Genomic DNA, 15,634 nt, shown 5'->3' on the forward strand with positions numbered 1-15,634 from the left:
ATGTTTAATTGGGGTTCCTGAGGGCGCCGAAAAGGACAGAGGTCCAGAATACGTATTTGAACAAATCATAGCTGAGAACTTCCCTAATTTGGGGAGGGAAACAGGCATTCAGATCCAGGAGATAGAGAGATCCCCCTAAAGTTAAAAAAAAAAAAAAAAACGCTCAACACCTTGACATTTAATAGTGAAACTTGCAAATTCCAAAGATAAAAAGAAGATCCTTAAAGCAGCAAGAGACAAGAAATCTCTAACTTTCATGGGGAGAAATATTAGATTAACAGCAGACCTCTCCACAGAGACCTAGCAGGCCAGAAAGGGCTGGCAGGATATATTCAGGGTCCTAAATAAGAAGAACATGCAGCCAAGAATACTTTATCCAGCAAGCCTCTTGTTCAGATTAGGAGAGATAAAGAGCTTCCAAGATAGGCAGAAACTGAAAGAATATGTGACCACGAAGCCAGCTCTGCAAGAAATACTAACGGGATTCTCTACAAGAAATACTAAGGAGGAAGTCCAAGGGAAAAATCCATAAAAACAGGGACTGAATAGGTTATCATGATGACACTAAACTCATATCTTTCAATAGTAACTCTGAACATGAATGGGCTCAATGACCCCATCAAAAGGGGAAGGGTTTCAGACTGGATAAAAAAGCAGGACCCATCTATTTCTGTCTACAAGAGACTCATTTTAGACATAAGGACACCTACAGCCTGAAAATAAAAGGTTGGAGAACCATGTACCATTCAAATGGTCCTCAAAAGAAAGCAGGGGAAGCCATCCTTATATCAGATAAAGTTTATCCCGAAGACTGTAGTGAGAGATGAAGAGGGACACTATATTATACTTAAAGGATCTATCCAACAAGAGGACCTAACAATCATGAATATTTATGCCCCGAATGTGGGAGCTGCCAAGTATATCAATCAATCAATAACCAAAGTTAAGACATACTTAGATAATAATACACTTATACTTGGTGACTTGAATGTAGAGCTTTCTACAATCGACAGGTTTTCTAAGCACAACATCTCCAAACATACAAGAGCTTTAAATGATACACTGGACCAGATGGATTTCCAGATATTTACAGAACTTTACATCCAAACACAACTGAATACACATTCTCCTCAAGTGCACATGGAACCTTCTCCAGAATAGACCACATACTGGGTCACAAATCAGGTCTTAACCAATACCAAAAGATTGGGATTTGTCCCCTGCATATTTTCAGACCATAATGCTTTGAAACTTGAACTCAGTAACAAGAAGAAACTTGGAAGAATTTCAAACACATGGAGGTTAAGAGCATCCTGCTAAAAGATGAAAGGGTAAACAGGAAATAAGAGGAGAATTAAAAAGATTCATAGAAACTAATGAGAATGAAGATATAACCCGTCAAAATCTTTGGGATACAGCAAAAGCAGTCCTGAGGGGGAAATACATCACAATACAAGCATCCATCCAAAAGCTGGAAAGAACTCAAATACAAAAGCTAACATGGCACCTAAAGGAGATAGAGAAAAATCAGCAAATAGATCCTACACCCAGCAGAAGAGAATTAATAAAGATTCAAGCAGAACTCAATGAAACAGAGACCAGAAGAACTGTGGAAAATATTAACAAAACCAGGAGTTGGTTCTTTGAAAGAATTGATAAGATAGATAAACCATTAGCCAGCCTTATTAAAAAGAAGAGAGAAAAGACTCAAATTAATAAAATCATTAATGAGATAGGAGAGATCACCACCAACACCAAGAAAATACAAAGGATTTTAGAAACATATTATGATCAGCTATATGCCAATAAATTACGCAATCTAGAAGAAATGGATGCATTTCTGGAAAACCACAAACTACCACAACTGGAACAGGAAGAAATAGGAAACCTGAATAGGCCAATAACAAGGGAAGAAATTGAAGCAGTCATCAAAAAACTCCGAAGACACAAAAGTCCAGGGCCAGATGGCTTCCCAGGGGAATTCTATCAAACGTTTAAAGAAGAAACCATACCTATTCTACTAAAGCTGTTTGGAAAGATAGAAAGAGATGGAGTACTTCCAAACTCATTCTATGAGGCCAGCATCACCTTAATTCCAAAACCAGACAAAGACCCCACCAAAAAGGAGAATTATAGACCAATATCCCTGATGAACATGGATGCAAAAATTCTCAACAAGATACTAGCCAAAAGGATCCAACAATACATTAAGAATATTATTCACCATGACCAAGTAGGATTTATCTACGGGACACAAGGCTGGTTCAACACTTGTAAAGCAATCAACGTGATTGATCAGATCAGCAAGAGAAAAAACAAGGACCATATGATCCTCTCAATATATATGGAGAGAGCATTTGACCAAATTCAGCATCCATTCCTGATCAAAACTCTTCATAGTGTAAGGATAGATGGAACATTCCTCAACATCTTAAAAGCCATCTACGAAAAACCCACAGCAAATATCATTCTCAATGGGAAAGCACTGGGAGCCTTTCCCCTAAGATCAGGAACAAGACAGGATGTCCACTCTCACCACTGCTATTCAACATAGTACTAGAAGTCCTAGCCTCAGCAGACAACAAAAAGACATTAAAGGCATTCAAATTGGCAAAGAAGAAGTCAAATTCTCCCTCTTCACCGATGACATGATACTCTACATAGAAAACCCAAAAGCCTCCACCCCAAGATTGCTAGAACTCATACAGCAATTTGGCAGCGTGGCAGGATACAAAATCAATGCCCAGAAGTCAGTGGCATTTCTATACACTAACAATGAGACTGAAGAAAGAGAAATTAAGGAGTCAATACCATTTGCAATTACACCCAAAAGCATAAGAGACCCAGGAATAAACATAACCAAAGAGGTAAAGGATCTATACACTAAAAACTATAGAACACTTCTGGGGATCCCTGGGTGGCGCAGCGGTTTGGCGCCTGCCTTTGGCCCAGGGCACGATCCTGGAGACCCGGGATCGAATCCCACGTCGGGCTCCCGGTGCATGGAGCCTGCTTCTCCCTCTGCCTGTGTCTCTGCCTCTCTCTCTCTCTCACTGTGTGCCCATCATAAATAAATAAAATAAAATAAAATTAAAAAAAAAAAAAAAAGAACACTTCTGAAAGAAATTGAGGAAGACACAAAGAGATGGAAAAATATTCCATGCTCATGGATTGGCAGAATTAATATTGTGAAAATGTCAATGTTACCAAGGGCAATTTACACGTTTAATGCAATCCCTATCAAAATATCATGAACTTTCTTCAGAGAGTTCGAACAAATTATCTTAAGATTTATGCGGAATCAGAAAAGACCCCAAATAGCCAGGGGAATTTTAAAAAAGAAAACCATATCTGGGGGCATCACAATGCCAGATTTCAGGTTGTACTAGAAAGCTGTGGTCATCAATACAGTGTGGTACTGGCACAAAAACAGACACATAGATCAATGGAACAGAATAGAGAACCCAGAAGTGGATCCTCAACTTTATGGTCAACTAATATTCGATAAAGGTGGAAAGACTATCCACTGGAAAAAAGACAGTCTCTTCAATAAATGGTGCTGGGAAAATTGGACATCCACATGCAGAAGAATGAAACTAGACCATTCTCTTACACCAGACACAAAGATAAACTCAAAATGGAAGAAAGATCGAAATGTGAGACAAGATTCCATCAAAATCCTAGAGGAGAACATAGGCAACACCTTTTTTGAACTTGGCCAGAGTACCTTCTTGCAAGATACATCCCCATGAAGGCAAGGGAAACAAAAGAAAAATGAATTATTGGGACTTCATCAAGATAAGAAGCTTTTGTACAGCAAAGGATACAGTCAACAAAACTCAAAGACAACCTACAGAATGGAAGAAGATATTTGCAAATGACGTATCAGATAAAGGGCTAGTATCCAAGATCTATAAAGAACTTATTAAACTCAACAGCAAAAAAACAAACAATCCAATCATGAAATGGGCAAAAGACATGAACAGAAATCTCAGAGGAAGACATAGACATGGCCAACAAGCACATGAGAAAATGCTACGCATCACTGGCCATCAGGGAAATACAAATCAAAACCACAAGATACCACCTCACACCAGTGAGAATGTCAAAATTAACAAGACAAGAAACAAGAAATGTTGGAGAGGATGTGGAGAAAGGAGAACCCTCTTGCACTGTTGGTGGGAATGTGAACTGGTACAGCCACTCTGGAAACCTGTGTGGAGGTCCCTCAAAAAGTTCAAAATAGAGCTACCATATGACCAAGCAATTTCACTGCTGGGTATTTACCCCAAAGATACAGATGTAGTGAAATACATCTCATCAAGAGTTAAAAATAGATCTGCCCTATGACCCAGCAATTGCACTGCTGGGGATTTATCCCAAAGACACAGATGCAGTGAAACGCCAGGACACCTGTACCCTGATGTTTATAGCAGCAATGTCCACAACAGGCAAACTGAGGAAAGAGCCTCAGTGTCCATCGACAGATGAATGGATAAAGAATATGTGGTTTATGTATACAATGGAATATTACTCAGCCATTAGAAATGACAAATACCCACCTTTTGCTTTGACATGGAGGGACCTGGAGAGTATTATGCTGAGTGAAATAAGTCAATCGGAAAAGGAAAAACATTATATGGTCTCATTCATTTGGGGAATATAAAAAATAGTGAAAGGGAATAAAGGGGAAAGGAGAAAAAAAATGAGTGGGAAATATCAGAAAGGGTGACAGAACAGGAGAGACTCCTAACTCTGGGAAACGAAAAAGGGGTGGTGGAAAGGGAGGTGGGCGGGGGGTGGAGGTGACTGGGTGACAGGCACTGAGGGGAGAACTTGATGGGATGAGCACTGGGTGTTATGCTATATGTTGGTAAATTGAACTCCAATAAAAAAAAAAGTCACCACAGAAACCTGTAAACAGAGTTCAATATTAAATGATGAACTAACCCAGATGAGATGCATGGGCAGTGAAACAGTTTTCATGTTGACATAGATCCCTAGTCTTCCTTTTACTTAATTTTCCTACTTATTTCATAGATGTCTTTTAAGGCCAATTTACTTTGTGGTTCCTATGCTTTTTTCAGTTTCTAATGTTTGTAAAAGTCCTAGGAGCTATGGAAGTAAAGAAGTCTCTGGCACCTGTTTACTCAGAAGCAGGAAGTGATGTATAAGTCATTTGCATACTGTTTGTTAGCTAGAAGCAATTGAAGAACAGATTTTAGAACCACAGAGGAACACAATTTGGATGTAAGGTCTAAATACAGTTGAAATGAGCAGCCCGGGTGGCTCAGAGGTTTGGCGCTGCCTTCAGCCCAGGGCATGATCCTGGAGACCTGGGATGGAGTCACACATCGGGCTCCCTGCATGGAGCCTGCTTCTCCCTCTACCTGTGTCTCTGCCTCTCTCTCTCTCTTTCTCTCTCATGAATAAATAAATAAAATAATAAATAAATTAATAAATAAATAAATAAATAAATAAATAAATAAATAAATACAGTTGAAATGAAAACTTTTCAGTAGGAGTAGATATGAAGTTCTCCTTTCCCTCTTTTTCCCAAATCTAGAGTCAAAGTCTGTAAATCAAGCAGATATATTGTTGAACCGAGAGAAAAGCAGATGGAAACTGGAGTGCAGACTTGCTCTGCTGTACTTTAGACCTAGAGGGAGAAAGAAAACAAAATAGATGTCCACCCCAGTTTACCAAGACAGAGGATAGGATATTTATTGTGGGGAGAAAAATTCAAAGTTAAAAAAAAAAAGGTTCCTAGATTATCCCTTGATATTTAATAAAAATAATAATACCAGCAGTTACTACTAACACCGTTTGATTTTTTTAAGCACTGTGCTGGAAAATTTCAATAACTTGTCAGACATAATCCTGAAAACAACTCTACCATTTAGGTCGAGGAAGAATTAATTCCGCATCTACTGTCATTTAGCATATTAAAGATAGCAACAACAACAACAAAAAAAAGATAGCAACAGATTCTTGCTTCAGATTTATCTACAAAATTTACAGTCTTCCCTTCATACAACTTTCTTTCTTTCTTAATATCTTAAGTGATATCTTAATAATTAATTAATATCTTAGTATCTGGACATCACCTCAAGGCATAGGAGGTTGTAATGGACACAATAAGTATCTCTCTATAGCAACTGCCCTCACCTGACAGTTTACCAGTCTGGTGATTTTAGTAAAATCTAAAACACTGTATTGGCAGCATAGATCTCATGTTGTTCTGTTGTTAGTGAAACATTTCAGTGTAGCTTGTATGTCTCTGTACAGTTGAGTATACAGTAAATAATTTAAGCAAGGAATCATTACAAGGAGAAATGAAGCAACAACCGAACAAATAGGAATTATAACCTTGAATGAATGAGCAGATTTGTAACATTTTTAAGCAAATCATCCAAAGCAATAAAATTCAGATTTCTTTTGGATTGCTTTTAGGATTGCTGAGAATAGTAAAAACAGATTATTCTGAGACAAAACATTATAAAGAAAAACTCTATTAAAGTTATCAATGAGCAGATGGCCTATAAAAGAAATCCAGAAAAAAAAATCAAGTTATGCATGAAATTTTCCTAGCAACCTTTCCAAGTGTTTAAAAACAGAATAATTGTGGCCACTCTGTTTATACACAAAGACTATTCAATAACTAAATATAAACAAAAATAAGCAATATTTTCATCAGGCTTATGGGTGCTTGAGTGTATGAGATTCCTTTTACTTTTTATTAAGAAGAGAACCTGTGTTTGATGATGAAAAGATCATGAAGAAGCTCCTGGTGACATATCACTCAAAATATGCCCATAAATTGACTAATGTAGAAAATAATTTTCAAGATGTTAGAGACCATAGGGGCACCTGGGTGGCTCAGTCGTTAAGTGTCAGACTCTTGATTTTTGGCTCAGGTCATCATCTCAGGGTTGTGAGATGGAGCCTGGCTTCGGGCTCTATGCTCAGTGTGAAGTCTGCTGGAGAGTCTCTCTCCCTCTGTCCCTCCCCACTACACACACACACACACACACACACACACACACACACACGAGCACTCTCTCTCTTTCTCAAAAAAAAAAAGTTGAAGAGCTGACTGTTACTAAGTGGCTTATATATGAAATGCTGTGTTACAGACAAGTATTACTGTTTATACTGGTGTCCTCATGATCCCTTCTTCACCTGCAATAGTGCTGATAAAATTTCAATGTAGGATTTTTCATTTGTATAAAAAGTGTGGTCAAAGTGAACAATAAATCATTGTTAGAAATTCTTAATTTCTGATTCCTAAACAATTTCTACTTGAATATTCCCATTCAAATATTCTAAGATCCCGATTCTTCACTGTTCATTAAATCCATATTAAAATCACTCAGGGAGGCTATAAAAATTCTGAGCTATGAAAATATGAAATGCAATGATTCTCATCCTTGTCTGTACATTAAGACCAGTTATTTGGGTGCCACTCATATATATTCTCACCCAGGAATTCTCACATACAGCAAGAGTTGAGAAATTACTTCTTTATAGAAAAAACAAAATCCAGTGTAGGAATTATTTTGAAAATAGTTTAAAACCCAAAAATATTAGCTGTGAAAAATTAAAAGGAAGTAAAGTAAAATACAAATTGGGACATAGAAGGGGAGAATTTCAAGAAAGCTTTTTTTTTTTAAGAAAGCTTTGAATAAAAAGAAAACTAACATTCACTACAAAAGGAAAATATTTTATCTTCTATTTTAAACAAAGATTAATAGGAAAAGAATGATTACACAAAGGAAAAAAACAAGAATGACAAGATAAATAAATGGACAACTACATAATAGATTGTAAATCTTGTTAAGAATAAACTGGAGACTCAAATAGTTATTATATTACCTGTATTTCTGACTCCACACAAACCTAAGATTAAAAAATATATATATATATGGTATTTTTAAAATTGTTGCTTCACTCTCTCTCACAAGATCTAAAGTTCCACTTCAATGTCCCCCACGTACCTCTTTTTCCTCCCCTCACTGCCAACCATCATTAGGTATGACCAACTATATAATCTGCTCAGTTTTCAAACCATGGCTGTCATTTGTTCCCTCCTCTATAATACGATGCTGAGGCCCTTTATGTTAATAAGTATGCTGTCAAATTCTGCCATCTTCTGTGGCTGTCGCAATCATAGCTGTCTTACCTAGAAATCAAGCCGTAGGAAGCAACTGTGTTTATTCTTTCTGTAAAATCAACTATACATTCAAGCTGAATACTGTGCTAATTTCTTATAAGTGATATATTCTCCTCAAGTAAGACCACTCTACTCTGTCACTCATCTGCAGATGGCACACAATACAGCTTCTGCATGCTGGCATCTCAACTAAGTCACAATGGTCTTATGGCCATACTCTGGCTTCTGCCTGCTGCTGTGAGGACTCATCACTGTGAGCAAAATGGAAAGGAGAGAATCATTCAGTGCCCAACGGCCTTAGTTGAGCACCGTGAACCAGCAATGCTCACCCGTCTTCAGGTGATGACCAATATTAAATCCACCAAGCTCTACATCCCTGTTTCACTTCAGCATCATTTTCCCTTGCCAAGAATTTTCCCTCTTGCATTATTCACAGTTGTTTCCTCTTCCTACCTTAATATCACACTTCTCTTTTCCAACACAAACTCATTAACTATGCCCTTTGAAACTCCTGTTCCATAACTTAAAACACTTTTTTCTTGTCCAGCATTTTGTCTTTCCTAAGCCAGATTTGTAGGACAATGGATTCTTCTATCATTTTTATGTCCAAGTTTCTCTTTCTCTTCACTCCTTTACCTATTTAGATAGGATGTATCATTCTTGTTTCCAGAACACTCTTATTTTTGTCTGGTACTTCGAAGATGCAGTTATAAATTTAGCACATAAATGATACTTAAATACATGGGACTAGATGAGCTCTTCTAAAGAAAAGGCAAAATGCAAAAAGAAGAGGGAATGAGTGTGTCTTGGGTTACAATTTGCAGCCTATGTATTATATATATAATCTTAAATTATATAAATATATATAGAGAGAGATAGAGGAGAAAGGGAGCCTATTTTTGTACTGTGCAAGGATTTTACACTTATAATGTCTTTTATTTATTAGTCATTTATTAGTCAATAACTCTGTACAATAGGTTTAATACCACATTAAACAAATATGAAAACTCTCAGATATGTTAAATAAATAGTCCTAAATCACACAGCTATAACATGAAAGATTGTTTCTCTGTGGCTTCAAAGATTCACATTTTTCCACTATATTCTGTGTATGAGAGTGTGTAACTGGTTTCTGTATGTCTTCCCTCCCATTCAAGGTACAATAAGCACAAAATAAGTCTACCTGTTGAAAGACAAAAGTAGTATCAACCACCCATTTCTTTCTTTCCCCTTTCTGATTACAGGAAATTGCTTTCACAAAGCAGCCATTCTTTCTCAGGAAAATGATGATTTCAAGCTGCTGGACTATGACTTTACTGCAATTGATTCTCACTAATCAAAATTAGGAGAGGTTTCTGATATTACCAAAACACTGAGATAGGAAAAAATGTGCCAACCCATAACACCTATAATCTATGGCAAGGGCTAAGATCTTTAATTGTGGTCCCATCTGTCAGCTCATGTAGAAAGAGATTAGTAAACCCTTAGCGGTTCTAATGCCCAATTCTTTTCTATGAGGTACAGAAGCTTCTTTCATATTGTTAACTCTACTACTAAGACCTATTTAGAAAAATTTTAAACCTAATAAAATTGACCTAAATGGAGACGAAGCATACTAACACACAGACATATTTATTAGTCTGATTGGTTAGGTGAAGCATACTAATACATAGACACTCATTAACTTTATGACCAAGGCTCATGAATGATAAAAAGCAACCTCTGATCTATTATCTACTATGTTATTCCAAAATATACTCACTTCTTTAAAAAATTAAATATTATTCCAGTTACTTAACACTTTATAAGAAATTATTATAAAACTTAATTACAGGGGTGTCTGGGTGGCTCAACTGGTTAAGCGTCTGCCTTCGGCTCAGGTCATGAACCTGGAGTCCTGGGATAAAGCCCCACATTGGGCTCCCTGTTCAGCAAGGAGTTTCCTTCTTCTCCTTCTGCCTGTTGCCTTGCCTACTTGTTCTCTCTCTCTCTCTCTCAAATAAATAAAACCTTAAAAAAAATACATAAAGCAACCTTTGATTCTGTGGTCAGAATTTCACACAGGCATAGCATAGACAGCTTGTCTTTGTTCTACAATGTCCGTAGTTTCATGCATGAACCCCAAATACTGAGACCTAAAATCTTTTGAAGGATAATTTACTGACAAATCTAATGGTTGATAGTGGCAGTCACCTAAGAACCTCAGTTCATATCTATGTTGCTGGTTCAGGGTTCCCCACAGCATAGTGCCTGGGTTCCATCTCCATGTGTCCTAAACCAAATAGAAACTGTAACATTTTTAAGATCTAGCATTGAAATCACAAAAAAAGTTGCTTCCACCATTTTCTATGGAGACAAACACTATTTCAACCCATATTCAAGAAGAGGGAACATAGATCGCACTTTCTGGGTTCAAGAGTACCAGCTGCATTGTAAGAACAGCACGTGAGAAGGGATTATGTGGCCATCTCTGGAAAATACAACATACTGCAAATATGGTTATGAATTCCATTCACCAGAGAAAAGGGGAAACTTCTTCATGTACTTCTCTTTTCTTCATCCTTTATTCTTAGATATTCACAATTAACTAAGAGATTTCCTACATATTCTCTTTTCTAACTATAGGAAATATGTAGGTATTATAAAATTTAATAATAAAATCTCCATCTTTTATGAATAAATACCTAATTTCAAAAAATTCAGTTTGTGTTGATGTGTAAATCATACTATTTAACAAATCTGTAAGTTACCTTGTTATGAGATGTACATCATATCTACTTAGAGATCATAAAGGCATTTGGAAGAAAATTAAGGCATCATTTCTTTAAAGATCTAAATCACAATTAAAGTAGGAAAAAAAGAAACCACCAAATAAATTCTCAGTAATAATATACATAATATTATTACATAATATCATACTTGAGACACAGTAGTTTGGATATTTCTTTAAATTAGAGTTTATTTATAAAGAGATCTTTAGGAAAACATGATAGCACTATGGAAAACTTCTGGAAAAAGAATTTGGAGGAGGTAAGCTATAGGTAGTACTCACCAATCCTTACAGTTTTATTAAGGCTATTTTTCTATGTAATTTAATTCTAAGTGATTTTATGTTACTATCAATTTCTCTACATTATTATAGTTCTCAGCAATTTACTTTGGCTAACACAGTCCCCAAAGGGAACTATACTGGAACATATATTGCAATTATGAGAGCATAAATGGTCAAAACGTACCTTAAGAAAAATAATAGGTAAAATGGCACTCTTGATTAGACATGTTGGCAATGTGTTTAATTCAATACACTGTTTTCTAAAAAAAATTCTACTTCCTTTGTATTTACCTAAAAGTTTCTAAAATAAAAAAATATCTTAACAAAGAGGGAATATACATCTTTACTCTCATATAAAGACATCAATGTGGAAGATAAGAAAAAAAAACTGTACAAAATCTTTGAGAATTAGATAAGGCTGATTTTTTAAACAACAGAAAAAATAAAATGTACAAAAATTGATAAAATAAACTTCATCAACACTAAAAAAGGTTTGCTTTTGAAAGACATAGCTAAGGAAAGCAAAAAGCAAAGTACAGACTAAGGGAAATTTTTTGCAGACCCAACAATGGGTTTCTATACAAGAGATGTAAAGAGCTCTTACAACCCCAAAATAATAGTATGGCCTACTTAAAAAATCAACAGGATGGATGCAGACACTTCACAAAGTAAGATAAAAACTGGCAAATTTTCATGTGAAAATATCCTAAACATCACTAGCCATCAGAAAAATACGAATTAGGACACTGAAATACAACTAAACACGCATACACTAAAATGGCTAAAGTTAAAATCCTCAGGTGTGCTGAGAAGAGTGAGTAAGGGAAACTTTCACACAATGCTGGTGGGTGTGCAAACTGTTAGCCACTTTTGAAAACACTATATTGTATCATATATAGTAAAACATACATACTGTACAAAATGGCAATCCCATGCTTCTGTACTTAACAAAGAGAGCTGGAAATGTACGTTTATACTGATGTGTATGTGAATATTCATAGCTGCTTTATTCAGAATGACTCAAAGCTGCAAATAAGCCGTATGTCCATCTACTAGTAAATGAAAAAACAAATTGTGTCTCAACACATATATACCAGGTGCACCTGGGTGGTTCAATTGGGTAAACGTCTGCCATTGGCTCAGGTCATAATCTCCAGCTCCTGGAATTGAGTGCCATATTGGGCTTCTTGAGCAGCAGGAAGGATCTCTCTCTCCCTCTGCCCCTCTCATTTGTGCTCTCTCTTGCTCTCAAGTGAATAAATAATTAAAAAGGAAAACAGATAAACCAGAAGTGCATTTCCTATTTTTTTCTTTACCAAGCAATATGGAACCTTTATTTTTAAGGTAATTTCTGTACATCTGGAGCATGAGAGTAATCCTTTTACTAATGGAACTGATTACTAGAATAAACAATGACAAACCAAACTGGCATTTGATGTGAATCCACAGGACTTTAAATTTCAAATCCAGCCAAGAAGTTTGTTACAATCTCTTTCAGCTTAGCATCTGACTGTTCTGAGATCTTTCCATCGGTCCTTATATTGTCCAAGAAGGCTTGGTGCTGGCTGATAACACGAGCCAAGAAAGCATGCTCAAACTTTGTGATCTGGCTGGGCTCCAATTTATCAAGATATCCTCTTACACCAGCATAAATAACAGCCACTTGTTCTTCAACAGCCATGGGAAAATACTGTCCTTGCTTCAGCAACTCAGTCAATCTCACGCCACGACTCAAGGGTTGTTGAGTGGCAGCATCAAGGTCAGAACCAAACTGGGCAAAAGCTGCAATCTTGCGATACTGAGCCAATTCCAGCTTCATGGCACCTGCCACCTGCCTCATGGCCCTGGTTTGGGCAGCAGATCCAACACAGACAAACTGAGTTAATGGCAGGGCGGATACCTTTGTAGAACAATTCTGTTCCCAAGAAGATCTGTCCATCAGTGATGGAAATAACATCTGTTGGAATGTAAGCATTCACATCAGCAGTTTGTGTTTCTATGACTGGTAAAGCAGTCAAGGAGCCACCACCAAAAGAATTGTTCATTTTGGCTGCTCTCTCTAGCAGATGGGAATGTAGGTAGAACACATCACCCGGATAGGCCTCACGACCGGGGGGCGGCGGAGCAGCAGAGACATCCGACGATAAGCAACAGCCTGTCTGGATAAGTCATCGTAGATGATCAAAGCATGTTTGCCATGATCTCTAAAATATTCCCCCCCCCCCCAGAATAAGGAGTCAGGCATCGAAGTGGAGCAGCATCAGAAGCAGTAGCTGACACTACAATGGTGAACTTCATGGCATCTGCATCTGTAAGTCTCTTCACCAACTGGGCAACTGTAGATCTCTTCTGACCAATAGCGACATAGATACAGTATAGCTTCTTCTTTTCATCAGTCCCGTCATTGAAACATTTCTGATTAATGATTGTGTCAATAGCAATTGACGTTTTGCCAGTTTGCCGGTCATCAATAATCAGCTCACGCTGACCACAACCAATTGGCACCACGGCCTTAATTGGTTCGCATGCAGTTTTAAGGAATGATCCCAGGGGCTTTCAGGCCAACTCGCCTATGGATCTTGGAACCAACTGGACCCTTTCCATCAATGGCATTGCCAAGGGCATCTACAACATGGCTCAACAGCTCCTTGTCAACTGGAACGTCCACAGTGGCTCCTGTTCTTTACATGATATATCCTTCCTTAGTTAGTTTATCATTTCCAAACATGACAACACCAATGTTGTCAGGTTCCAAGTTCAGAGACATACCCTTTAAGCCTGAAGAAGACTCTACCATTTCTTCAGCCTTAACATTCCTCAGCCCATGTACACAGGCAATATCATCACCAATGCTTAGGACACGGCCAGTCTCTTCAAGGTCGACAGAGGTATCAGCTCCAAGAACACACTCTTCAAGGATAGAGAACACTTCGGCAGTGCCAGTCTTCTGAAGATGAGTGGTAGAGGCGTGGAGGTTCCTTGCAGCAATGAAGGATGATCCCAAAGCATTTTTGGAGACTAGCCCGGCCCACCGAGGGAGGGTGCAAGCCACGGCCATGGCGACCTGCATGGACAGCATCTCTGCAGTCTCTCTTCGGGGGGTTCCTCTGCAGCTGCAGCCTCCGGACTGACTGGGACAAAATGGCTGAGTGGCCGCATTTCCTAATTTTTAATTTTCAATTTATGTTTTAATTTTTTAAGAATTGTTTTTATCATCAATCTTAATACAAAATATGGTACCTATTACACATACTTACAATGTTAATTTAACCCTATAAATTAATAATAATATATTATGTAGTAGATAATGATATATTAGTATTATAGTAGGTATATTATACATCAAACATATTGTTAATTTGTCTCTAAAAGATTCTTTTTTTAAAAAATATTTATTTATTCATGAGAGTCACACACACAGAGAGAGAGGCAGAGACATAGGCAGAGGGAGAAGCAGGCTCCCCTCAGGGAGTCCGATGCTAGACTCGATCCCCGATCCCAGGATCCCAGGATCAAGCCCTGAGCGTAAGGCAGACACTCAACTGCTGAGCCATTCAGGCATCCGGACTCTAAAAGATTCTTATATGTAATTTAAATTAAATTCATTTTTATTATTTATTTCTTTTAGCTTAATGGAATATTTTTGTGCCAATGTTTAACATTTCATTTTAAATTTCTCTCTCTAAAAAAATAAAATTCTCTCTTTAATAGTATGAATTTTTAAAAATTGTATTCTTTTAGCTGAATTAAACAAACCTTGACCCACTTTGACTTTTAAACATTATATTTGAATCTAATTAGCAATAAAATCTGTTATAAAAGCTAATTTATATGAGGATCTTTTAATCCCCCCCAAAAGGATTTTTCTTTTAAGAGAAACTGCCACTCTTGTCCTTGGGTATCATTAGATTTAACCTATGGGGTTTCTATTTGTTTTGATGTCAATTACTTTAGAAAGAAAAAAATATATTTCCTTAGATACAGTTAATTTATTATTTGAATTTTTGTTGTATTCTAATTGTTTCATCCTCCCATCACATTCTTCACTATTTTATATTTATAGACATCCTTTAACATCTTTCCCTCTAATTTTTCTTTAATATGTGTTTTTATTGTTGTTTTGTTTTGTTTCTGTGCAGATACTCACTATTTACTTACTCCTGTTGCTCTTTCTAGGTAACTCCAAATAGTATATTGGTAACTTGGCTTATCTTACTATCTTATCATTATGTCTATCCACATGATCTTTCTTTTTTTTCTTATTTGCTCCTATTTTTCATTTCTTCTACCTTTGTTTGAATATATCTTAATTTTCAGTAAAGAATTATTCAACCATGTAAATGTTGGCATGTTTTCAAAAAGATAAAATTGAGCAAAATCCTAAGAAAACTGTTCCAGAAGGGAATAGG

General features: G+C 36.9%; 1 pseudogene; it reads right to left on the reverse strand.

The window, feature by feature from the left end:
- Positions 1 to 12,611: 12,611 nt before the first annotated feature.
- Positions 12,612 to 14,304, reverse strand: LOC129521212 (ATP synthase subunit alpha, mitochondrial-like; annotated as a pseudogene).
- Between the last annotated feature and the right edge of the window lie 1,330 nt (positions 14,305 to 15,634).

The sequence above is a fragment of the Nyctereutes procyonoides genome, unplaced genomic scaffold (assembly GCF_905146905.1).
Source record: "Nyctereutes procyonoides isolate TBG_1078 unplaced genomic scaffold, NYPRO_anot_genome, whole genome shotgun sequence".
NCBI classification, from domain to species: domain Eukaryota; kingdom Metazoa; phylum Chordata; class Mammalia; order Carnivora; family Canidae; genus Nyctereutes; species Nyctereutes procyonoides.